This window comes from Eptesicus fuscus, chromosome 19, assembly GCF_027574615.1.
Source record: "Eptesicus fuscus isolate TK198812 chromosome 19, DD_ASM_mEF_20220401, whole genome shotgun sequence".
NCBI classification, from domain to species: domain Eukaryota; kingdom Metazoa; phylum Chordata; class Mammalia; order Chiroptera; family Vespertilionidae; genus Eptesicus; species Eptesicus fuscus.
In genome coordinates this window covers 30,516,527-30,538,167 of record NC_072491.1, presented here as the reverse complement: position 1 = coordinate 30,538,167, position 21,641 = coordinate 30,516,527, and positions in this window count along the sequence as shown.

Sequence of the window (21,641 nt, the reverse complement as noted above, 5' to 3'; positions counted from 1 at the left end):
ACCAATTTTTAAAAAAGAAATAGCTGGAAAATAATTATATTAATTCCAATACACATTTGGCAATGTTCAAATATGTTTATTTGCTTTAAAGGTATTTTCATTGAAACTTGGTGTTCCATAGTTTACTAAATTTTCCAAATTCCACCATTCAACCTAAACAGAAAATCTGATTTGTCAGGCAAGTTAGATGGCTCCTACTTCCTTTCTCTCAGAAAGCCTAATTCATTTTAATTCAAATAAATGTGTTTTTGTGCCTTCTTGTGACAAGTAAATTATTTGCAAGTTTGAATTCTAAAATAAACAGAGGTAATTGGATAGAGAAAGATGGCTGGAGCACAGAGCTTGGCCAGGAGCGTGGTGTACAGTTACATGTAAAAGCCTCTGATACCTTCAGTGCTGCCCTTTAGTAATGGCCCTCACCCTGCCCTTCAGTACCGCCCTCATCCTGCCCTTCAGTACAACCCTCATCCTGCCCTTCAGTACAACCCTCATCCTGCCCTTTAGTACCACCCTCATCCTGCCCTTCAGTACCACCCTCACCCTGCCCTTCAGCACTGCCCTTCATTCTGCACTTCATATTATTGAGTTGAGTGAGCTTAACCCTCCAATTTGTAAAACAGTATACTGAATCTGAATTCTGCCCATAGTGATAGAAATGTGCCATCCTAGAGGGACATTATGCGTAAGCAGAGCAGGTACATGCCCACATGAAGTAATTTCAGAGAGGTCCAATCTGAATAAAATTCCTGAAATCATCACAAAATGGAATTCCTTTAGAGGCCTTGTCCTGAAATTTTCCATTCTACTTTTTAGATCTGAAACTTCCCTGTTACTAGCATTGCCTGTGAAGTAACACACCTAGGTCTTCACCTCACCTCTGGTTGGTTTGTTGGGTTAGTCATCACAACTCCAAGTGTGTGAAGCTGTTGTCCCACGCAATGAATAAATGGGCAGGTTTTGATCGAAGTGGGGGCATTTAAAAGGGCTTAGCACTTAAAATGATGCTGAGGCCAAGGCAAACCACTAAAAATAATGTGCTAATAGTTAGAGGATGGAAGAGCATTTGGGCAATAAGAATGAAATAGGACTGATTGAGGACTATTGGGATAGAGAGGATCCTGGGAGTTGTATGTTATTCATTTACGAGTCCATAAGCAGATGACTTTCCATTAGATTTTGAGCATTCTGGACTTTCCTGGTCTTATATCATAAGAGTGGTTTTGCTAACCTCTTCACACTCTCATCTACCTCACTCAAGACCAAGGTTAGTGAGTGATCCTGCTTATGACTCTGGTTACGATAGGGACAACTCTAGATAGCTCTCATAGACTCAGAATCCATTTCTTGGTCTTGCTATCAAGTAACTGACCACATCAGAGTCTTTCTAGCAATGAGCAGAGGGCCACAGAGTACTCAGGATAAGCTCAACAAGAAACCAGGATGTTGGCCCACATATATAATTCTTCATGATTTGTTTCTGTGCTCTTTTTGTTTTGTAGACTTTTGTGGACCTGTGCTGATGGGAAATTCAGGATGTATTTGTTCCAGACAGTTGCTTATTTGTTTACTGTAATTTAGAAACAGAAGGAGTTACCATTTTTTAGGAGGAAAGAAATTAAGTGTCAGAAGTTGGTTGTTTTCTCCATATGCAATCATGCTTTCTCTTTGACATCTTTGCTCAAGAAATATAACCTGCAATGATGATTTGAGCACAACATCATTCATACCAATTTCCAATCTCACAACTGACTTTAAGAAAATATCTTCAATTATTTCTGGAAAACGTTTAGCCCTGAGAGAAGATGATGATAATCTATTGTCCTTTCAGCAGGTAGTAGCTTTTGAATGGCCTCCATCACCAGCAGATATGGCAGGTTTAAATCAGCAATGTAAGCCTGCCTCATTCGATGAACTGCCAAATATAAAATCCAACATAGAGAAGCACCATGGCCATCACAAAAAAGATGTTTATTCCAGGCCATACACCCATAATAAATAAACTGACAAAAAGTCTATTCACTTTATAGCAGCAGGCATTCACACATAATTGAACCTCCCACCTCCCAAGATCTACCTGGGAAGATTTTTTTTTTTCAACACGGATTCTTTTTGTACAGATTCCAGGGCTTCATTTTAGCAGATTTTTAAAAGTAAAAAAAAATAATAAATAGACATTCTTCCATGTCATAACCCAGTTTCTGAGTCTTTGGAGTGACTGAAGGGTAATTTGAGCTAATCTAAAGAAACAAAACAAACAAACAAACAAAAGAGAAACAGACTCATAGATATAGAGATCAAACTGATGTTTGCCAGATGGGAGGGAGGTGGGGATCTGGGTGCAAAAGCTGGAGGGATTAAGAAGTAAAAATTGGTAGTTACAAAATAGTCATGGGGATGTAAAGTACAGCATAGAGAATATAGTCAGTAATATTATAATAGCTGTGTATGGTGCCAGGTGGGCACTAGACTTACCAGGAGGATCACTTTGTAAGTTACATAAATGTCTAACCACTGTGCTGTACCCCTGAAACTAATATATGATTGAATGTCAACTGTAATTGAAAAATAAAAATTAAAGAAAGAAGTTGAGCTAAGTTTTAAACAATGAGGACAATTTTGATATAGAAATGAGAGGCCAGGGTATTCTGAGTAGGGAGGATGACAAGACCAAAACCACAGAAGTGGGTGAATGTGGCACGTAGGGAGAGAGCAGTGCACTGCCTGTTACACGGGAGGGGAGGTCCAGTCAAAAGTAATGTTGATGTTGGAGCCTTGTTGAGGAAAACCGTGCTAAGTTTTGAGGAAGATATTGCTAAATATGGGAGAATAAAGCTTTTGGGTTAAGCTACTATAATCTATTACATAACGTTTTGAGCAGTAAGAGGCTCAGAGAATTTGACCTGATGTCCTGTGGTGACTATTATGGGGGGAGAGCTCCTATAAGAGACCTAAAGCTTAGAGTGAAACTAGGAGACAACAGAGTAGGGCCATGGCCATGGGGAAGGAGGGTAGGAATTTACCACCAATAACACATTCTCATTTCCTATTAACAAAGTTCAAGACATTAATTTATATTTAGAAAGGTTTGTGCTTTGAATAAATCCTGGTCATTCCTTAGAAATCCTAAGATTCTAGCCTGTTTTGTTTGATCACTTTTTTTTTTAACTGCATGATGTTTGTTCATCTATTCAGGGGTCCTCAAACTTTTTAAACAGGGGTCCAGTTCACTGTCCCTCAGACCATTGGAGGGGAGTCGGAGAGTGCGGCACACATTCCACACATGCTCACTGTGGGCCTGGGACGAGTCGGCTGCTAAGCAGGACAGGCAGTGGCGGCAAAAACACCCGGCGGGCCGGATAAACGACCTCAGCGGGCCGCATGTGGCCCATGGGCCGTAGTTTGAGGACCCCTGATAGTCCAAGTATTTGGGGAACTTTTCCCCACACTCTAAAACTGTAATAATATTCTCCTTCCCACTGGACTCTCAGTCTTACAAAGAACAACACTGGGAGAGGAGGGTTTCTTTAAAATGAGGTTAAGAAATTGACTTCTGTGAGCTGGGTTCCTCCAACGTTTCTCAAAGGCCAGTGGTAAATATTGTTTCCATTAGCAGAAAGAGTTCTCAGAACATCCAGTGAGTTTATAAAAACCAGCTAATCTGCTCAAAAGGCCCTATCAGACACTGCTAAACATGACTGTCTCTTATCAGTGTGCTTCTTAGCAAACAGCGAGCTCAGCCGTAGAGATAAAATGTCAAAAACCAGAGCATGTGATAGAGAATGTGAAGTTTGGAAAGAATTACAGAGAGATTCTAGAGTTTCTCCTGAAAGTGTGACATATTCTTCTCTCATGTATTTTCTTTTTGGAAAAAATAATTATCTAACCTCTATATTATTTCAAATTCTAGGCTACTAGAGGTCAGGGCCTGCATATTTAAGGAAATGAAGAAGGTAAATGTGTATAGTGGTGTTTATTTTCAATTACCACGGCATACTACGTAAAAACATGAGCTTTGATTTATTTTTACGTTGTGATGGCATGTAGGTATTCATATATCCTCTTTCATAGGAAAGAAATGGTTTCTTCAAGGTCATGACTTACACAATATATGAAGAGGATGTTTTAAGAAGAAAGAATAGGAAGAAATGCTGGAACTTTTCTGTGGATGTTGCTAAACAGAATTCCCAACCAAAAATTTATTTCCTTATTTAGTGGACTATGAACTCTACCGAAGCTATGGAAAGCAATTTCAGACACAACAGGAAATCTAAATAAATTAGATTTTTATTACAGATAGTAGGAGCTCTCTCCGCTGGGGTGCAGATGGTGACTGACAGGCTGGGCTTATTAAGTCTATCATAGTTTTTTAGTGCAACATAAAGTCAGGGTGCAGAAGCTATTTCCTCTGGCAGCAAAACTCATTTCCAGACATCCCTAATTTTCTCTCAAATTAAGAAAAAAAGAAAGTGTTGCTTCTGAACTGTTCCCACTCCTTTAAAGCGCTTCATTCAGGGCTGTGTACCAAGCCAGTACGAACTAAATGAGGTTCAAGTGATGCTTCAGAGTGCTCGAGAGAAATGGTGTTTGTTCTCTTCCCAGAAGCCACTCTAAGGAGATGAAACTCATATCCAGAGAATTCTAATATTTAGGCATTTAAAAAAGTACCAAAGACTTAATGTTGCTCTAAAAAGCTTATACAAATCAGATTATGGCAAGTGACAGCCACTCCAACTTGAGCAAGTGGTTAATAATTCTGCAACTGCCAATGCATCACAGGTCATCTTCTCTAGAAACCAGCCAGAGAAAGACTGATTTTGAGATTCTGCTAGAACCCTCTAAATCTGCATCAGACACTGACAAGCAGCTTCACCTTATTTCTTATCCTACCTAATCCCCCCAAAGTTAAAGGAAAGATGGTCATTTATACATAACTCCACAATGATCGCTTGCTGAAAAACTAATTGCCCTCATTTAAGAGTGTATCAAAGGATAATGATGAAATTGTTCTCAGTGAAATGAATGTGGATACAGTAATGCTCCAATATGCACAAACCAATTTGGGAAGATGACAGTGTTTCTTGACAATCAACAATTTTAAAGGCAATAATTTGTCAGCTCATGGTAACTCTTAATGTACACAGCTCAATGCTAATTGCCTTTTGTCCTAATTGATCTTTTTAATCTAATAAAATGACAGCTATTACCTTTAGAAGTGTGGTAACCTTTTCTCTATGTATTGACAGATGCCCTTACCTCTACATTTTTTACAAATGGCTCTTTCACTCCCTACCAGCCTTCCACACACTTTAAATGAGACTCAATTGCTCAGCAAGGACACAACTGCTAACTTCCCTTAGAAGTGATGTTTTTACAGGTGGAATTCTGCAGATGTTACTTTTTAAAAGTATACCACTCCAGATGGGCAGCTTTCAACACATTTTTAAAGGTTTCAACTACAAGAACAGTCTTGTAGAGACAAGAAGAAAATGGTTTGGGTGGGAAGGGGGTGGGGTGGGACTTGGCAAACAAACAAACAATAAACAAGAAATGATGTCCCTAAGCCATAGACAAACCTCTCTAAGAAATGTGGGTCTCATACACTTGACTTTGTACCTAACTTGGAAATGACCATGAAGAATTGTCAGCAGAACATCAATTTGGTAACAGGTGGAATGATTTTAGCCTTAGGAGTTGCAGGGCAGGCAATAAATATTGGGAGAGCACGGAACCAACTTGAGCCAATATTGTGACTCTCACGTAGGAAAAGTATTGAGCATAAGCCACAAAGGAAAAGATCCCTCTTTTGGGTTCTTCACACAAATAAGTAATGTACTGTTATGCAGCCCTTCCACAATCCTGTTTATTTTTATTGGGGTGCGTGTGTGTGTGTGTGTGGTGTCCACCACATTCTCAGATGGAAGGATTAAATGAAGTAGAGTTAATAGTGCAAGGGGACACGGAGGAAATTGCCCCTACAGTTTCAAGGGCTTGATGGCCAGTGAGATGCCTCAGGAAGTTTACTGTGGCGATTCTGGACTCGACTTTCCAGATCCTTTAGAAAAAGCTGAATGATGTTAGTGATGCTGGGACATGAGGTGTCAGCCAGCTAACTGTTAAGACCCTCACCCTGGGTATGTGACATGGGAAAGAGTAAAGGGAAGTGGTCGTGTTGGGGACGGGGCATGGAGGCACACATGGTGAAATAATGAGGAGAAAGCAACGTGAGAGGCTGCTTAGTGGAGCCACACCACCTCAACACCATATGGCCCTGTCCCTATGTTCATGGTTACTAAGTGGACTCTTCCTGTGCTTTAACTTGTATGATTTCAAGAGGCAAAAACACATGTTTTTTTTAAAAAATGGAGAAGAGATATCACCTCTAAATTACCAAATAAGATTTTCATAAAGTTCTCAAAATTCAATGACAGAACAAAATGTTATGTTCAAACTCAACATTGTCTTGATTATTGGCAAAAATATGATAACTCCCATGGGAAATCTAGTGTTAGTAATTTGGCGGGTTTCTTCTAGAATGGAAAATTAGACAATAATTAAGATTCCATAGGCGATATTTGGAGGCTGTTTTGGAGGGAACTGTGATGACAGGGTGATGCCATAGGGTAAGATGAGAGGGTCGGAAGCAGAGTCGAATAGAGAGAGGTGAGAGTTGTGCTAGGGGAGTTGATCTGGAGATAGGGATGTCTGTATGTGGTCCCTGATGGAGATCAGAGATGCAGACATCCCGGGGAAATAGGTAAAGGTGAAGACTTTAATACTTAGAAGACCCCAAAAGAAAGCCAACATGTTGCATGATATCTCAGTCTGAGTAATGTCTAAAGTTCAGCAGGGCTTGGAATAGCGACATAGCCTCAGTGTGATCAGAGAAACAATGGATTACCTGAAAACAGGGAGTGTGGCGAGCCAGCACGGCCTTGGCATACTCAGCCCCAGGGCGCCTTATGTGCCGCGCCAGCTCAGCCAGGTTCAGTGACCCTGAGTGGGGGCAGTGAAAGATTAAGAAAAGACAGACAAGAGAATGAAAGCTGGGTCTGGGTGGGACGCTGCTTCTCTGATGGAGAGACAGTGCCACGGACTACAAGCCGTGTCTTTATTTTATAGCCGATGCCATGAGGCAAAGTAAGGGCATGGTCGAGATGTTTACAACATTCTCGTGGGTTTCAATCCTACTCAATGACATGCACCTGATCAAGCTTTGTTTACTTGCAGCCTCTATCACTTAGGCACGTGGGGCCACGTGTTCGGACCATAGGTTCAAGCTCACAACTACAGCTGTTGGCTATAATTGTGCTGGGAGGGCTCTGCCCTCCAAGCTGGGACTTGCACGTCGCCACGAGAGGACTGTGGCCTCTCATCGGTCCAAGGCTTGAACCTGTCCAAACTCTGTAGCCGCTCTCCACAAGGGAGAAGCTAGCTCTCTTTTCTATAATCTGTCCAAAGAGTTCATGAGGTGGTTAACTCTATCTCACTCTCCTTTATGATCCTGCATCTTGTCCAGTCCCCTGTCAAAATCAGCTTCAGCATGACGCTGAAGGGATGAGGAGGGAGCTGGTGATGGACTTCTGGACCATCCCTATTGAGGTAGGAGACAGAGCAAGAAGAGTGAGCTTCACAGAAGTTGGGAATAAGCCCTAGGAGATGGACCAAAGGTGCTCAACTGAGCACAGGCTGTGAGTGATCAGTTATGCTATGAATCATGAAGAAACTGTTGGTTTAGGTATTTAAAACATCCCTGGGGAGAGCAACTAGGTAGCAGGTCAGATCATCTTAAGATCTCTGTTGAAGTTGAGGAGAAAGCTCAGGTCCAAACCTATTGGGGAAGCTGAGTTGCAGGGACTTGCGGGTGAGGTTTGCAGGGGTTGACCATGTGGGCGGATTTTGGTGAAGCAGCCAAGGAGAAGATAAAAAGACTGGTGTTCCCCAGCGACAACAGCTACAGTTCGCTCCTGGGGAAGTCTTCTCTGCGCAAATGAGCATATTAGTTCCCACAGGTTATAAAAGAATAAGCGCAAAGTGCCACTTTACAGACATAAGGAAAATGGAACCAATCTATGAAATACTATTTTACATAACCATTTCATAATAAAAATATTGTTCTGCATAAACAAACTGTGACACATTTATACAGTGGAATATTATTCAGTGATAAAAACAAATGAGCCATCAAGCCACAAATAGACACAACAATTTAGGGAATCTTTAATGCATGTGGCTAAGTGGCGGTGGCGGGAGGGGGGTGGGGGGAGGTGAGTGAGGGGAGAAGCCAGTCTGAAAAGGCTACATATTGCATGATTCCAACTACATGATATTCCAAAAAAAAGGCAACAGTGAGATCAGTGGTTGCCAGGGGTTTAGGGTAGGGGTCGGGATGAGGGGAGGGATGAATAGGTAGAACCCAGGACATTCTAGGGAAAACTATTTTGTATGATACTGTAGTGGTGGCTGCATACAGTTGTCAAGGTCCAAAGAATATACAACACAGAGAATGACCCCTAATGTGAACTGTGGATTTTGCTTAATAATAACACATTGCTATTGGTTCATCAATTGTAACAAATGTACACACCAATGCAAGAGTTAATACTAGGAAAACTGTGTGGGGGATGGTACTTATGAGAACTCTAAACTTTCTGTGCAAATTTATCGTAAGCCAAAAGTGCTCTAAAATATGAAGTCTATTAAAATATGTTTTCAAACTATTTTAAATAAGTTAACAATGACAGTAAAGATTGAGTAGCATTTAAACCAAATTTTAAAATTGAGATTTTATGTATGCCCATTTCTTAATAAAGGGAAAATGAAAAACAGCATTTTTTTTATTTCTTTGCAGTTTTAATATTACAGAGTTTAATAAAAACTTTATTCTGCTAAAGCTCTTTGTTGTTTTTTTTTTAGTTTGTCACATATGTTTGTCTGTTTGTTATTAAGGTATTAATTTTCATTCTCTGAAGAGAAACCATAGAAGAAAGTGAGAGTCTTGCTTGCCTCTGAGAAAACATATTCGTTCACATACTAAAGAGTTAACACTAGCTATTTCACACTTGGCTTATGAGGAGAGATATTTCATGTTAATCCTCCAAAGCAAATGAGCTCTGCCAAACCGAGATGCCTTGAAAGATGTGTACAGAACCTCCAAATCAAATGATCACTCTACATGCAAATTCAAAAGGGGCTACAAACTGGAACTGGTATTTCATCTAAGTCCAAGTCTCAATCAGAGCAGCTGCGGACCATAAACAGAGGCATCTGTGAAGGCTGTGCGAACGGCCAACCTTGTCTCCGGTAAGGGGCAGAGCTGAAGTCAATGCCCTCCCCGCAAGGATCCTGTTGTGTCTTCTGTCATTCTTCCACTTCAGCCAGCAAGAGGCAGCAACATTCACCCCAAGAAAATAACACAAAATGTATATCATATTCCAGGGGAGAGACGTTTGTGTTAAAATGTGGGGTGTCCATGAGGCCGTATTCTATGAATGGTGAGAAAGGGCCTCGTGGCTAAGCTAATGTAGAACATTTAGGAGAACAGCAGCTTGTTAACCAACCTGAGTGGTATTATGGCTGGAGGAAAAAGTGAGGTTCTATCATGTTCTCACAGCTCTGCCAGCCTGGGGGACTCGCTCCATGGGACTCGCTCATTAGCTCCTCTGGACTTCCACACTCTTGCACTTGGGAAAGGCCACCCTCTCCCTCCCATAACAGAGCCAGCAGAGGGCCCCTTCCCCCACAGCTGCTCTTCATTTAGCAGCTGCTGGCTGTGGTTTGTTGTTTTTTAATCTTCATCCAAAGATATGTTTATTGACTTTAGAGAGAGGAAGAGAGACATAGAGACATCCCATACATGCCTTGGCCAAGGATCGAACTAGCAACCAAGGTATGTGCCCTGACCTGGAATCAAACCCTCAACCCTTCAGTGTATGGGACGACGCTCCAACCAACAGAGCCACGGCCAGGGCTGGCTGCTGCTTCTGAGGAGCCACTGTGAGGTCCCTGATTTATGAGGTGTGTTTACATTTGGCTCTGGAGGTTGCTGTTGGCCAGGCTGAACCAGTTTCCTTTAGCTTGTTTTTCTGGCACAGAAGGAAATAAAAAAGATATAATTATATCCATTTAACAAATTCCCTCTTTTTAAAATGCAAGCTCAACTTCAGTGGATACCTCTCAGAGAAGTGGAGTAATATAAATATAAATAATATATGTTGCATAAATCACACAATTTTGCATGAAAACACATGCAATAGAGCTGCTTGTGCCATCAATATGTGGTTTGTGGCTGAAAAGTGGAGACCTCCCAGTTCTTGGATACCTCCAGTATCCCGCTCTAACTGGAGAAAACCTTCCCACATGATTCCTATAAAGCACCCTCTGAATGAAACTTTCCTCTGAGGTTCCTAGTTTAGCCCATGAAATGCCAGTTTTTTCCTTTTAAATCCTCAAACCTGAGCAGTCACTGATTCAGGGAAGGACTAGAGCTGAAGACAGATATGCATTTGAGGAGGCCTTTTGTCAAGATCTGAAGGTCCTTTGAATTCAGGAACTCACGTACCTTTTTAACATTAAGAAAATGAACTTGTCAGAGGTATAGAGGCATCTCACAAAAACACGAAGACAGAATTGGCGTGTTTAATGAATCAGTCTGTGACTCAGCAGTCAGCTGTGGCTATCTGTCAGCTCCAAATAGCAGGATTCTAATTTTGCAACACCTGGGGATGGAATTTCAAAATTCTCTTCTAATTACAGAGTGCACAGAGTTCTCTGGATAGAATCCCCTTTGGTGTGGCGCAGTTATGACGTCTGTGGTTCAGGTTAAAACAGGGCCATTGTACCCTCTAGGCAGAGCAAATACCGTGTAGTTCACTGAAATGGATGAAGGCTGATGCACTGACTACAAACGGCAGCAATTGCCAGATGACTGTGTAAATATATCACGATGTATACTAGCCTTGATCAAAGCCATCATTGAGTCACCAGAGAAGTGGTTTTAAAAATCCACACCAAAGTTTTCCAGCCTAATCACAAAATAAATAGAGATTTTGTTTTTCCTGGTGGAGATGATGGGGAAAAGTGAATGCTGTATTGTAGCAGGAAGACTACCCGCTTGGCGTGAGCACTCTGCAGCCTTGGCTGTGTGCTCCATAGCACGTAACTCAGGGTTATTGTAACCGCTCCCTGTCCTTTGCTATTACCACACTTGGAGCACCTCACGAGGCGTTATTGACCCGATATCTGTTAAAACAACATCATTAATTGAGGACAGGTATTTAGCAAGTGTATCTCATTTATCCCTGAGTATAAACACTATTTTGCAGCTAAAGACATAGGGACTCAAAGTGAAGTGACTTCCCTAGAGTGACAGAGCAGGCTTTCAGGCTGTAGTGCCTCAGAGTCCCTTGAAGGGTTTGTTAAGATTCTTTTTTTTTATACAAGATAAACTTTAAATATGAATTATAATCAAATCCATTATTACAATAGATACTTCAAATCACCTGTCTCAGTTATTCTGATTGCTGGGCCCCACTCCCAGACTTTCATTGGGGAGAACTGGGGTGGGACTAGAGAATTTGCATTGTAAACAAAGTAAGTCTGACTCTGGTCCAGGATCAGACTGTGGGAGCCTCTGGCCTGGAAAACGTGTGGTACACTATCACTGAGTCTGCATGGCTGGGAAGCCATGCTCTTTGCACAGCACTATGCTCAGCCTCTGCGTGAAATCCAGCCAAATGCCTTGACATTTCTGAACTTGGACTTTCTCATTTGCACAATATAAGCCACGATTTTAAAAAAGGTTGTGTTGAGGATTTTTTGAAAAACGAGCTCATATATATGAGAGTGACCCTTCAGAAATGCACTGTCAGACCCAAGCCATGTGGAGCTCCCAGTAGACACTCAATCACTGGTGTGGATTGAAACAGATTTAGTTGGTTTGGATAGAGTGATTTTTATACTCCCTATGGACCTTAGCTTGAATAGTTTTCAATTTGGAACATCAAACACCTCTGTTGTTAATTTGTGTTTATGTATTACAGGGCTTGGGAGAACAAAATGAGTTTTTTCACAATCACTAATACTTTCTCCATCTTGAGTTACTGAATTAACCTGAATCACCTTTTAAATGTGGTAGAGTCACATGCTATTCTCCTTGAAAAATGATCTGATAGGATTTGATTTTCCACTGTGTTTCTTCTCACACATCTCTGAAGTGAGTTGAATTGTGACATTAGCGTCTTCTTTCTTTTTCCAAGACCTATTAGCTAGAAGTGTGAACACACAAGTAACCTGTTTATAAACCTCATCTTCTTCATAAAAATATGGGATAAGCAGTCAGAGGACAGATAGATTAATGAAAACATAGTAGAGTCCTCCCTTTAACAGGTAATGAACCATTTATTATGTTTAGTTTACAAATGCCCACTCTTAATAGCTAGCATATGTCAAATTACTTACATGTCAATGGTACACAATTATCATCAACTCATTTTACGTTTTCCATATTTATGACCTATGCCATTGCCTATGTCATATTTCATTTATGAGGAAGGACACAATTGAAAGGAGAGTGACCCATGGCTCTCCCTCTGCAGAGTTTAAGCAGCTCTCTACCCAACATCCTCCACTAAACAATTCGCTCAAATTGTGGAAACTTCATCTCTGTAAACATTTCTCCCAATAGAATCATGGTATATATGAAGCTCACAGAAGAAGCTTTCAGGCTTGCCTTTTCAGAGCTCATCATTTATAAAATAGGAAACATACCCTTGAGAAGAGGCAGGTTGACCCTGAATAGCATATTTCTCGAGACTGCCTAAGGGGAAAGGAGGTTCCATTTCCCTCTTGAATACATGGCCTTAGAAATAATGCTGATGAGCGAGTCCATTTAACTGTTTTCTTTTCCCTGAGAAGCCTAACCTCACATTTCTGATGCCAGCTGCAAGGAAACCATTGGCTCAGACTAACAGGAATATAAGCACTTGTCCAAACATTGGATCTAAAGAGAGCTATTGAGAGATATATTCATGGGACATTCGTTACATGTTCTTCTCTTGTGTCCAATTTACAAAGTTAGCTGTCAGGTGACTGAGCAAGGAATGCTCTATTGCAGGCTGTGATAACATTTCTTTGAATTAGAACATGAGTAACTCCTGAACTACAAGTTGTTGTTTCTTTACTAATAATCTAAGAAGGAATAGAGCAAACGTGTGTGAAGAAACAGAAATAGTACCTTGCAAGAGAAAGAGTAATGTTCAAAAATCCACTGTAATATACACAGATACAAAGCATTGCATTTTTGAATCATGCAAGGCTGAGTAGCTCAGATGACTTTGAAGATGTCTTGGAAGAATCTCGCAGCATCTTGGAAATGAACCATATCCCCCATTCTGAGTGGGAAAAAGCAGGACACCTGGCAGCCTCGTACCTTCCCTGACGTCCCAGAGGTCAGTGCCTGAGCCAGGAGTAAAACCTTGGCTTCCTAATTTAGGGAAATTTCTCACAAAACCTCTCCACTCTGATGAGTGAGGATAGGAGAACTTCAGCAGCAGAGGCACCCTGCAAGGAAACAAAGCAGGCCTGGAGTACATCTGAGCCCCTTGAGTGAAGAAGGGAGCTGAGCTTAGCTTTTCACTGTTGCTGATGCAGGAAAGAGCTGGAATGCAAACAGTGCCTTGCAGACCCTTTCCTGCTGAGTCAGGAAGTTCTTAGCTCAGCCACTTCCAATCGCCTCCCCTCAGGTTCTCTGCATGTGGAAACAAGACTCTCAATAGCACCCCTGCCTCTCTTTCCACTTCCCCTCAGGAGTGCTTTGAGTATTGTCAAATATTAGGTCTGAAGAATGAAGGGTTGAACATTAACAAGTGTCCTATAGTATCATGGCCACCCGTTTGTCGATGTTAGTAGCTTCCACTGCAGGAGGCTGCAAATCCCCCTGGAAGGGGGCTATGGAATATATTGGCACATACACTTAGGGCATAAAATGTCAATGCACAAGCCCACATTTGAAGCTGGTGTGGGGATCAGGTGCTGGAGTGGGACCAGGTGCTGGAGTGGGACCTGGTGCTGGAGTGGGAGTACTTGGTGTCACACTTTGGAGAGCCAGATATCAGGCTCCTGCCAGGGGGCTATGCACAGACAGGCCTGTGTTTGATCTCCTTGGTCCTAGTTCTGTGCACTCTCCTTTCTGTTGTCCTTTGCTGACCTCTACTTTCTTTCCCTCCCACCCTCCCCTCCTCTCTTCCCAGTTTCCCTCTGCCCTGGGTCCACATCTCCCAATGCTCCTTCCCCCATTTCCGCTTAGCCCATCCTGCCCCTCCCTCATGAGCTCCTGCTTGGTGCTCCCAGAACCCCACTTACTAAATTGCCTGTAGTATTTAAAACAAGCATGAGCACATGGGATATGGACAAAAAAGTGCCTTGAATGTAATATATCGCCATATGTTATCAGTGGTCATCTCTGGACTATTTGTTTTATCTTTTATGGTTTTCAACAACATTCGATTTAAAAAAATAGAAATGAAATGTCTTCAGTTATTATCCTGGAAAATTACAGAAAACAAGCACATAACTCTTTTCTTGAAATTATTTTTACCAGAATTTTACGGTTTCTCAGAAATAAATATGACATTTTATTTGGAGGCTATCCTTTTCCAGGTCTCTGGCTTTCTTTGTCCAGGGTAGCAGATGCTAGGCTCGGCTTTGGGGACACCACAGCAGGGACCCTGACCTCACAGCACCCACCAACCAGCAAGAGCCAGCCACACTGGACTAATGGTGCCACCTGATGGCTGACGTGGGCCAGACTTTGTGCCTCCTCCTTACTGTTCATGCCTTTCCTTCCATCCTAGTTTTATTTTACCTGTTTTTCTTTCCTTTATATTATATCTCAACACATTCTATCTCTATGATTTTTACATCCTCTTCTATCCATCCTCGGTTCCAAACACCATGTTCCTCATGCTCTCAATATCTTTACTCATTTCTTTTCATCAGAGTGATGCCAAAATTTCTGTTTGGGTCTGAGTTCATTGTTTCTCGAAATCGAAGAATGAGCTCACAGACAAAAAGATGAGCAAAAGCAGCTTATTAGAGACGGTAAAGTAAGAAAGCTCTCTGCAGCCGAGAGGGGAGCAGGTTACCATGGAAGCTTCTTTGTCTATGGGTTAATATGTGCCCTGCTAACTTCCCACTGGTAGGTTCAAATAATCCTACCCTACAATATCCATACATTTTTTAACTTCAGGTTTCCCGCTCATTTTCCCCACCTTTTGTGTCCAGCCTGTGATCAGAGCCCTTTGCTCTTGTGATTTTACATGGGACAGGGCGTGACTGAGAAACTGGTTTCTGCTCCCGCCCGGCAGGGTTCAGTCCTCCTGCCCTTTATATTCCTTTCCCCGGAGTCCCATCCCTAACTGCCAAGTTGCTTCTAGCTCCTCAATAGCTTCCTTGAAGTCTCTCAACCTTAGATCTATCCAATCATTTCCTCTCTCCATTACTATTCCATGGACTTCTGAATGCCGATGGAGGAACATCCATGACCTCAGCTGGGCTCTTGGCTCAGCTCGGCATTCCTTGCATGAGCTTTCCTATGTCCCCACAAGCCATTCCCCTCAGCCATCATGCCCATTACAGTCATTCCTGCCTCACCTCTCTTAGAAGAAGACCTTGTCCCCATCTCACAGAGAGACTTGCAGCCACCTGCCATTAACCCTTATCTCTTAATCACCTGTCCTTACAAGGACAAAATCAGTTATAGTTATCAGTCTTACCTCCTTTGATCCAGATGTGACCCTTCTATGGCTCCTAATCTTTGTTTCAGTTTCTTCTAGTACCTTATATTTTTCTGTGTCTTTCCTTGATTTTTTCCCCATGTACCCACCCAATGATAAATATGGTCAGGTTTCTTCCATCATAAAGAATCTTTCTTCCCTCAACCCTGACATCTCCAATAGGCTAGCCTTCTATTTCTTACCTATCATCTTCCTCTTTAAATTAAATGTACTTGTTAGTATTTAAAATTTCTTTCTTATAAAATATTTTATACATACTGATAGGCTAAGAGTAGGTGCACACTGTACTCACCTCCTCCCATGACCACATAAAAATTACAACTAAATTAGAGTGCAATCATTGAGAACCACCTGGAGACCAGCTGAACAGAATTCTTATAACTAAGGATATAAAGAAGAAGCCATGCTGAGACTAAGCAGTCATACTCTCCAAACTAGACTAAAGGATTAAAAACCATAGTACATCTGCAGCCATGGATGCAATTCTTCCCAATCATATCTTCTGTCTATCTGAGAGTCAACACAATCCTGAATTTTATGTGTAAATGTCCTCTTTAATAAAGAAAAAATTATATACTTGGACCTGGACTATGTTTAACTCTTCCTGCCTCTGTACTATTATAGGCCAGAATTTTAGACCATCTGGCCATACTAAAGAAGGTTATATTTGTCCATTATGTCGATGACTTTCTGCTTATTGAACTGGAAAAATAGAAAGCAGCAAATTTGTTGGAGGCCTTGGTAAAACACATGGGAAAGATAAAACCTGTGATGATTTAGGGTCTACCACATCATAATATTTTAGAGATTTAGTGGTCCGTGTTTACCAGAACATCCCCTCTCAACTAAAAGAAAACATAATTCATTTCACATCTCAAACTTCAAAGAAGGACACACTCGTGACAGGCTTCTTTGGTGTGTACCCCATACCTGGGACTATTTCTCTGGACCACGCACCCGCTTTTCGGTGCAGGAGAGCCCTTTGCAATATGTCCAAGCTGCACTACAAGAGCTCCTGCTGCTTGAGCCCCATGGCCTGGCAGACATCATATGTTAGAGATATATGACAGGAAAAGATGCCTGTGGGGCGTATGGCAAGCCACAAGAGGAAAATCACAACGTAGAGTTCTTAGAGTTCTGGAGCAAGACCATGCCATCTGCAGCAGAGAATTGTACAACTTTCCAAATGCAACTGTGAGCATGCTACTGGGTCCTGATGGAAATGGAGCTTTTCATCACAGGTCACCCAGTGACCCTGCAACCAGCAATGTCCATTATGTACTGGTCTGTCAATCAGTCAGAAGGCTGGCTGACCCCAATAGCAGTCTGTCATAAGGATGGTGTGTACAAGATCCTAATATGTTGACCTTCTTCAAAGAGTCAAAGAGCCACTTGGTGGCAAGCTGACTGCACTAGAACTTATCCACTCTGGAGGGGACAACAACTTATTCTTACAAGAAGACTGGTAGATACATGCTCGGAGTATGAATTTGTCTTTCCTGTCCACAGAACCTCAGCCAGTTCCACCATATGAGTTGGAAATGGATGTCTCATTTGAATCTCAAACTGATGATGGAGATGGAATATAAACAAACAGTTTTAAGAGCAGGTTTGATAAGCAACTGAAAGATCTGGGTATGAACATAAATTTATAAACCATGAGCTGACAAATGACCAATGCAGTAATAGGTATGGATGTAACTGCCCAGAGATGGAACATAGAGTGAGAAGAAAAGGTAGATGAAAACCTAAATCAAGGAACTCCCAATATATAGCAAATAGAAAGAAAATAATTAACTAGCTTCTTTCTAATTTTTATTTGTTTTTAAGCCTCTCTTCAAGTGACACTTTTTTTTCTTTAAAGCATCCCTATTTAAAACAATACCCCTCTCCCAAACCAAGTCTTGTCTTTGTGTGGCCATATTATTCTATTTGGATTCTAGACAATGCATTAATTTGTGTAGCTAACAGACTTAGAATTCATTCATTTATGTATGCATTTGATAAGTGTATTCTATGTTTAGAAAACCTTATTATATATCAAACACTATGATAGATGGTGGGAATGCTAAAACTAATGGAATAGATTTTGTCCTTGAATGATGTGACGGAGACTGACACAATGCTTACCAATTTCAATTGAAATAGTCACAAGAAACCTGAGGGGAAATCTGGTTACATACAACATGATCCACAGATTTACTCCATCTATGCCAAGGATGTGCCATCTACAACCCAAAGGACGACTAGCCCATGCCTATTTTTATACATAAAGTTTTGTTGGCACAGTCACACCCATTTGTTTATGTATTGTCTGTGGCTGCTTTCCAGTTACAATGGCAGAGTTGATTAGTTGTGACCAAAACCATCTGCCTGAAAAGCATAAAATATTTACTTTCTGGCCCTTGACAGAAAAAATTAGCCAATTTCTGGCTTATCTATCATATAGAAATACAGGAAACAAATAAATAATATTTAAAAAGTAACTATAGTAAATAATTATTAGAAATTTTAAATAATTTTTCTTTCTTATATTTGATATAAACATTTTTATGACACATTATATTTCAAACAACTGGCAACACAACAGTCTATAAGTATAAGCTGCACACAGTGTGTTTGTAAACAGGGTAGACATATTTAAAAACATAAGAATCATTTTCTCTGGATGGAAGTATGGCTGATTTGTATGTCTCTCTTTTTTTCTTTTTTTCTGTATATTTAATTTGTTACAATGTCCAGATGTTACTTACATAATCAGAAAATACTTAAACATGCATTTAAATGAGGATCCAGAAATTCCCAATTCTGGTTTCCCCCCTGATTTCCAGTGGCATCTTGGTGTTATGATTAACATCTTTTCACCTTTTACAATATGGTAGAAAACTTTCTGGAACACTTTGATGATAGGGATTTTTCAATGTTACTAACTTTTAAGTCAAATCATTAATTATAGCGAGCTTCTGGCCTCAGTTACCTGAAGTTTAAGCCATACTTCAAAAGGTGAATCCGGTTATGCAAAATATATAAAAGAAAGACCAGTGGTTGCTTGTCTTGTCTGCTGTGTTCTGTTTTGTTTGTTTGTTTGTTTGTTTTTTATCCTAATAGATTTACCCATGAGCACTTTCCAACCCTCTAGGACCTGCCTGTTCCAACATCACACACTCTGTTTGAGATCATCAAGTTGTAGGATCAGATGAAAAATATCTATGTAATCTCACAACACTTTCCAGACATCATTTCAAAATTTAACAAAAGTAGCTCAAAAACACCAACCCAGATCAGACATAGGCACGAAAGAAGGCCTCGTATAAATGACTAGCTAATGGAGATCAGCAATATGTTAAAAGTTAGAAAGTTTAAGAGATAGAGAACAAAATGAAAACACCAGACACACAGGAAATGGGATGTTCACAGCAAGGACTCCAGTCCAGAGCCCAAAATGTGGCCTCTGCCTCAGGCCTCACTATCTGTCTTTGAGAAAGGCTGCCTGGAGGTCATTCCTGGGTGACCCCCAATCACACATAGTTGTGCTTGGGCCTGCACACCCTTATCTGAGACCTTTCCCAATCTGTAGGATGTATATGGATTTCATGGCTGGCATGGAATTTCCAGGGAAACACATGGATCCATCAATGACTAGATTGTAGTCTTAGACTCTCTGAGATGAGCTTCTCCTGCCTTGAAAGTCAAGTGCTCCTTCTTCAGCTCATGGTTGGTGGGGATATACCTTAAGTTTTCCATTTCTAAGACATTGATTTAGTGGTAACTCTTCAGAAAAAACAAGAAAGTAAGAAAGAAACATAACCATATTTAAGTTATCACCAACTGAAATGTATTACTTGGAGATCAAGGAAATAAGATGAACATGGCTCATGGTGTCAATGTCTTCCTCATTTAAATCAGAGAGGGGGGCCGCTAGATGACCTCTGACACTGGTTCCGGATGTCTTAAAGAAGTTTCACCAGCTTATGTGGCCTGGAATTTCTAATGTCACTGGTATTCCTATCTGATCATTATTATTCCCTTCTATGATGCAGTCACACATCAAAGACCAAGAATCCTTGGGGCCTCGGTGGCCTTTAAAATTGCTAGCTAGTCTCTCTGGGACAGCAGGAATAGTTTGTGAGGAAGCCTGGGAGCAGGCTGGTGAGATTCTTCATCGTTCATGACTGGCATCCGGTCCTTTGAGGACGTTCTCCTGCTTCAGAGTCCCAGCATGCCTCTGTAGGCAGAGACCTTTCCTAATGAGCTGAGGGACCACCCAGTTCACAGCCAACGCTAAGGGGAGCAAGGGGAGAAGGAAGAAGACCTGTTTGCTTATCCTACAGCCAAAAGTGGAGAGTGCAGCGCAAAAGCATGTGCATCCCAAATGTTTGGGCCAGGCTGCCTATGAACAGTCCTGGCTGTGCTCGGTGCTCTAGACTTCCCGCCTCTGGAATCCTGAGGGAATAGGGCCACTCGCTGCAGCTCCCCCACTCTCTTTGCAAGTCTGGAGCTCATCTCTCTGCTTCTGAGACAGGCGTACTCTTCAGTCATGACAGCTCTGAAGAGACCATTTCAAAGACAATGAAATGCAGACTGCAAAGCGCTAATTCCTTGCATACATACATTCCCCAGCTTATAAATCATCCTATGAATACATTGAAAGCATGAGACACAGAGGGAGAGATGCACAATAAGAGAGTCCCTGCATTTAAATGAGGTTACCTTGAATTCTATGTCAAGGTGAACAGGAAGACTGTCAACCTCAGTTAATAATTATTCAGATTCTAGTCATTAAACCAGTATCTCCAGTCTGACTGGGTATAGATAAACAAGAGTAAGCATTTCCAGACAAAAGCACATCAACAGGACTATGAATACCTTTCATTATACAAGTCATTCATTTAGTGGAATTATTTCCAATTTCTTAAACTAAAATATACACAATGCACCATAGATTATTACCTTTTTTCCCTTTATCTTCTGATAGAGGATGGGCATGAAATAAAATTAGAAACTATTTGTTTCATAAAATCAGAGATCAAACAGAGTCTCTAACATTATGGGGTGATAGAGGAGTTTATAAGCAATTCTATTTTAGTAACTCTTTCCTGGTTGTATTGATAACCTTTTTGTCATCAACCTGCCTTTGTTGCCCAAATATTGCTGAAATATTTGATTTTCACTGGGGGAAAAAGGGAGAGAGCAGAGAAGGAGAAGGAGACTGAGAAAGGAATGCCCTATATCTTTTCAAAGAGAATGATTTTTCTAATTCGATTTCATCCACATTATTAAGTGTATGGTAATGTCCAAAAATAATATGACTAGAAAAGATATTCTGCATCCAACTCTATAAATAGGTCTAGCACAATCCCAGCTACCTCTATCTCATAGATGATCTAAAAACATTACTTTAAATTGGCACTTAAAAATATTGTGAGAAAGAAAAATGTCTTGGCCCTTTCTTCCTTTCTCTTGAAAGTCCTGCCTTCTTGATTTCTTTCTCTCTAGCTTTTCTTTCCTGACAAAAATGCAGTGAAGAAGGGGCATACCCTCCCTTCCCTCCACAGTGAAGCAGACTGAATCCTGCCTCCCCAGGCCTGGAGATATAAATTGGGGGTGCACTCAGACCTGATAATAGGACCCTGACAGTAGTTTTCTAACGTTACACCTAACAATTTCTCATAACCTATAAGCTTGCTCAGAATCAATAGTTTAACGAGTATAAACTATCCACTGAATTGAGTCCCTGCAGAAATAAGTATATTAGGAATTATTAGCTCCTGAAATCTAAGAGTCAATATTTAAGTGTACCTGCTTAAAATAAATTCTCCATGTATTAAAAGAAGAAATAAGTGTTCCAGG